We start from the raw sequence: 6,000 nt of genomic DNA, 5'->3' as shown, positions 1-6,000 counted from the left end.
ATGTAAAGGTTTGTAATAATACTAATATTTATAATAGTTTATTAAACTTAATTATAGAGGATTAATAAGAAAAAAATGTCATCCATAAAAAAAATATTTCAATATCTATAACATAATTTTATTTCAAGTTTGAGAATATATATATATATATATATATATATATATATATAATTTAAAATTATTTTAATATCATCTTTAAATAAATTATTTCAACAACCATATTATTTAATATATTTTAATCTCTCTCTCTCTATACATATATCAATTAAATCAAAATTATATATATATATATATATATATATATATATATATATATATATATATATATATATTATTTTTTATATTTTATAGTGACATGACATTCTTCTTGTGAATATAAAAAACAATGAAATAAACAATAAAACATTTAACAATCCATTCATTAAATTGTTTAGGACATGTCAAAAATAAGGCTAAAAACATATAAATTCTTCATTGTAATTTATATATAAAACCATGGAATTCTCGTGAGATACAAGAAAATACAATTTAGAGGAAAAACTCTTACAAATCAATATTAACCCCAAAAATATCAAATCTTTTAAAATACAAACAGTATATAAATAATTTGCATCTCAAAAAAAATCTATCCATCTAAAAAAAGGCTAAATACATGATATTATTATGAAAACAGACACTTTCTTTGCTTATTAGACAGTGATGCATACACTCCCATATAAACAGTTAACAGTTGCTTGTGACAGACATGCGAGCAGTAAGCACGTAGTAATCTTACAGGATTTATCATGCATAATTATCCTAAAGTTTTTAATACATAGTATTAGAAATATGCATTCTTTCCTCATTGCTTTTGACGTAGTGCAACCAGTTCAATCCACCGAATTATTAAGTTCAATATTCACAATACCATACTTACACCATACCATGTATAATTTTCTTCAATGCTCTTGCATAGCAATGGGGCACTATTTGAGAGTTAACTCAAAGACCAGGAGCTCATTCTAGAGGTGTGACAGGGTACCTAGACCTGTCGGTGCGATAATCATGTATAATGTGATTCTTCTCGCCCACTCGTATCTCTTTGTTTCTGAAGGACTTAGCTGTCTATAAGCCATACCTCCCCACCAATTCTTAGGGTTCGAAGCACACAATTTATTACCAAGCACTTGATGAGCCTCATAAATGGATAATTATATAGGGTCATTTTACCTCCTAATCTAGTCAAATCAACCATTCCCTTAGCTTATTGTATGATTTTATAATTATATTTATGCTTATAGGGTGAGTTGAATTAGTTATTATGCCATGTGGTCTAACATGTATCTAATGCAGATTATTGATGGATTTTGAGGTCAAAGTCAAGGATTTAATGGCCAAACTGTAGCAATAACTCGAAGTAGATAGAGGAGAGGACTTATAGGAGGGAATACCCTTCATTTATTGCTCCTAACTTCGAATTCGCCTTCATTCAGCTCGGAGTACAAGCAGCCTAATCATGCACTAGAAGGTGGCCGAGCAAGTGAAGGATGGCTAATAGTTACCTCGAGTTTTGGGAGCCGAGCCTCCCTGATTTTAAGGAAGTTGTTGGTAGCTTTAGATGTATAATTAGAGAGGCCTAGGGCCTCACTAGGGTCAGATTTTTTTCTTATGTAAACTCTGCTCAAATTTTGAGCTTACTATTTTGTGACAGTTTCATGTAATCTTTCTATTTTTTGATAATAAAGATGGAATCCTTTTTGAGCTAGCACTGAGTTACTTCAAAGGGCTAAAGCTCTTGGGTTAAGGCCCAATCCAAGTAGCCAAGCTCCTCTTTACTTTTATTTGTATGCTTTACTTTAGTTTGTAGATTAGTTTGTTGTTAGATGTATTTTTGTTATGGTTAAGAATAGGTTGTTTTTGATGATTTAGTAGTTTGCTTCCATTTGTGCTTTCTGTAGTAGGTTAAGTAGTGATTATAGAAAATTCAAAAGGCTAGCAGCAGTTCCTTGGCCTCTTTTCCTCCATATCGAACCATGATTTTGAGGCAAAGAATCTCTTGCTGCCCCAAAAACATAGATTTTCCTCATTCCTAGGACTTCTAGTGTTTTCAGTTCTTTAGTAGGTTGATAGTCCAGTTTTTATTTGCTTTGGATCTTCTTTATCATGTTCACTTGCTGGTTTACAATATTCTTTTTTCATGGTTTCCTTTCTTGCAGCATTTCGCAACATTTCCTTCTATAGATCATAGTTTAGGCCATTTTAATGCAAAACTCTGCTTTTCCTAGGATGCACTGATTTCATTGGTTGCTTGATTTTCTTGCTTGGCTCTCAGTTTCTATGCAGCAGATCTCTTCCAGAAGCAGGCCAGATTACCAACAATCACACCCTCCATATGATCCATTCCCTATAGGTCTCGCAAACCTCAACTTAATTCTGCCATAGTTTCTTGCATTTTTCATAAAACTTCTTCCCCTCTCTTTGAGCAAAATCAATCATCTTTCTCTCTCCTGGTGAGTCATGGTAGACCTTAGGCACCCTAACACCTCCTTCCAACCTTCAACCTCCTTTTCCACCCACTCTCACACCATCAAAACAATGAAAATTGCTCTCGACCTTCTCTTGTAGGCATCCTATAGTTTCCATGTTTTCCTCCTATAGTTTTCCTGTTTCCTCCTATAGTTTTTCCTGTAGGCTTTCTCTTGAAGGCCGAGTGTGGGAAAATCCTCTAGAAGGCCACCTAAGACCTCCTAGGACCCATCCGCACCATCATACATCCTCCCAAGCTCCAAAACCGCCCTCTAATGCCACCTGTTCGCTGCCACACTCACACACAATCAATTACATGTATATTGAATTCACATAAAAACACATAAAAATCCAAAAATATGTTTTTTTTCTTATTTACATCCAGAAATAGCATGGTTATATGTTGTTTACTTGAGTAGGTAATGGCATTTTTTCATGGTTTTCATAGTGTTTTTGTCAAAAATAGAATTAGCTTGTTAATTAGGCTTTACTAGGTTTTGCTTTACATTCTAGTCTTTCTCCTTTCTACAGTAAGAATAACATCTGTAGATTAATCTTTCTTTCTGTATGTCACAGATAGAGATTCTTCTGAAATCTATAGAAGTTGACTTGAGCTCCTAGTGATCTTGCATCAGTTGACCAAGTGACAACCTACAGTGAGAACTAGTACTTGTGCATATAGCACCAATGCTTACAAGTTTGTTACGAACTACGAGGTTGATAAAAGTAAAGTTGGTAGCCTAGGAGTTGTAGCATTATTGTTTCAATACTGGTGCTCACCACCTTTTTGGCACCATTGCCAGGGAAGCATCAGAGTATTCTGTGATTACTGCTTTCTTCTATTTCCTATTGCAACATTCTGCTAATAGTTTATTTTAGCAAAAGTAGACTAGTAATTTCTTTTCTTTTAGTTCTGCATTTCTTTGCTTTCCTTTTCAATTCTGCAAATTTCCGTTCAACAAGTTCATTTAAGCTAGTTTCAATTTGTTTTGTTCAATCACAATTTCAGTTTCTGTAGGTACTTTCAGTGTGGGGAAAAGAAACAAAAGCCAACCAAAAATATTTCCTTTCATGCCTCGTAGGAATAGAGATAACTTAGGAAAATATTTGACCAATGCCCCCACTGCTTCACACAGCCAACCTTCTCTCTTATACAGTAGCTACAATCAAGAAGAACCCTTAGGTGAATAGCCAAACATCTTTGAAGATACTATAGGGGAAGAAGAAGAAGAAAACATTCCTCCTAAGCCAATGGTTGAAAATAGAAAAGCTAGGGGGAATGGAGAGAGAATAGAGAGTACCTTCCCCATTCGGGATACCAATGAGGACACCAAAATGAAGAATATAAGTCATTTAGCCCTACCTCACTTCCATGGTTGGACTACAGAAGATCCTGACACCTTCTTGTTTGAGTTTGTTGTCATCTATCGAACTTATGACTATGCAGAAGACGAGCAAAAGTTGAAACTGTTCCCTTCTACTCTCAAGGATGCAGTAGTGTGCTGGTTCTTGGGATTACCTAGCAATAGCATCACAACTTGGGCTCAGATGCAGTAGGCCTTTAACAACAAGTATCGAGACTATTGTAGGTCAAAAGATACTAAAGAAGAAATCTTCCGAATGACCATGGAAAGTGATGAGTCCCCGGAAGACTATGAAGAGAGGTTCTAGCTCAATTACAAAAGGGCCAAGTGTACACATGACCCTGAGTCTCTAAAGCTGGTACTGCTCAGGGGAATTCAGGAAGATCTTTTAGACACCTTATATCTACTGGCCAAGGGAGACATCTACCAACTATCCTATGAGGACATAAAGACTATTTTTAGAAACCATTCTAGAGCATCTAGAAAGAAATTTAGGTGAAGTAAACCCATAGCCAGTACCTCTTCTTCCAATTCATCCATTAAAGGTGAAATTGGAAACATGCTGGAAGACTTCAAAATTGAGATGCTGCAGAATCTTGCCATGAAAATGGATACCTTACATATCAAAAGAAAACAAGAGGAAGCAGAGAGGGCTTTGGCCATTTTTTTCCTTAGATGCACCAGGAGGCATCCTAGGAATTAATGCCCATTAAACTCTATAGAGGTTTGTTTAGTCTATGAAGAAGATCATTCTATAGATAAGTTCCCTTCCTTGCCCAGACTTAAAGCTATATACCAAGGGCCCGAGGGAGTCACTGAACAACTCTATTAAATAAACCAAAGAAGGTCCCATGGACCTAGACCATACCAGTAGGGGATGCAAGAGACATCTCAGGCATACTACAACCCAAAAAAAGTCACCTCGATACCTTCTTGGGGCTCCCATACTCATCCTTCCTTGTCCATGCCTCCTCCTTGGTCCTTCACATCTCAATATCATGCCCAACTAGCCAAACATTCATTTCAATTCTATGCTCAGCCGCAACCTCAGTGGATTGCATCTCATCAGGGGTGGAAGCCCCAATACAACTCTCTTCCTGCTCTTCTGCCTCCACCACCTGCTCAACCACAACTGTTACCTTATGCTCCACCAAGGCAACCACAAATGCTTACCCAGCCAAATCCAAACCCGAACAATAGACAAGCTCAGTAAGTGTGTAGTGGGGAACCATCATGCTCAACTTATGTTTTCGAGATTCAAGAAATTAACTTGCAATCAGGGAAAGTTCTCCCACATAGCTAGCATCCACCTAGGGAGGTTGAGGAAGATAAAGAGGAAAGAAAACCTAAAACAAATCCACCCTTTCCTGAGAGACTATCCATAACAACCCAGCCTACCCCAGAAGACAGCGAACTCCTCGGAGAGTTAAAACAGTTTTGTGTGAAGACACCACTTCTCCAAGCCATAAAATATGTGCCTATCTATAATAGGTTGATCAAACAGAGGTTATTTAGGCATCTAGGAAGGTTCAAGAGAGATGCCACAACCATTAATGTCATAGGACAACTGTATGATCTGATGTTGGGGCAGATAATCTGTCCAAAATATCTTGACCCTGGAAGCCCAGTAGTTGATCTCCACAACAATGTCACAATTGTCCCACATACCTTGATTGATCTGGGAGGTGCCATTAATGTGATGAAAAAGGACACAGTGCTCAATCTTAACCTCTAGGGCTCCTTGAGGAAGACCACAACAGTGCTGTAGCTAGCAGACCACTCCATAGTGACCCTTGAGGGGATTGTGGAAGATGTGATGGTCTCCATTGATTCTTGGGAGTACCCTACAGATTTCGTAGTTCTCTAGCCAAAGTCAAAGTTCACTCGGTATCCTCTCATTCTGGGAAGACCCTGGTTGGCTACAGTCGATGCCTACATCAACTGTCAAGATAGGAACATGACCATAAATAATGGGCACATGTCTAAGCAGTTAATCCTATATCCTCCTGCCCAACCCTTTCTATAACATGATATACCTCTCTAGTTGGAGGAGGAGGATGAGGATGGAGTTTGTTCTGCACCACTTTATGCATTAGAAATCACCATAGGGGGAAAACCGCAAGATGAGGAT

The 6,000-nt window shown here is 37.3% G+C and overlaps 1 pseudogene; it reads right to left on the bottom strand.

Annotated features, from left to right (window-relative positions):
* Positions 1 to 996: 996 nt before the first annotated feature.
* Positions 997 to 6,000, bottom strand: part of LOC149259948 (putative xyloglucan endotransglucosylase/hydrolase protein 6) — a 30,645-nt pseudogene continuing 25,641 nt past the window's right edge.

This window comes from Pinus tabuliformis, chromosome 6, assembly GCF_031772625.1.
Source record: "Pinus tabuliformis cultivar Carrire ecotype Pingquan chromosome 6, CPIR1, whole genome shotgun sequence".
NCBI classification, from domain to species: domain Eukaryota; kingdom Viridiplantae; phylum Streptophyta; class Pinopsida; order Pinales; family Pinaceae; genus Pinus; species Pinus tabuliformis.
This window is presented reverse-complemented; position numbering and strand designations above follow the sequence as displayed.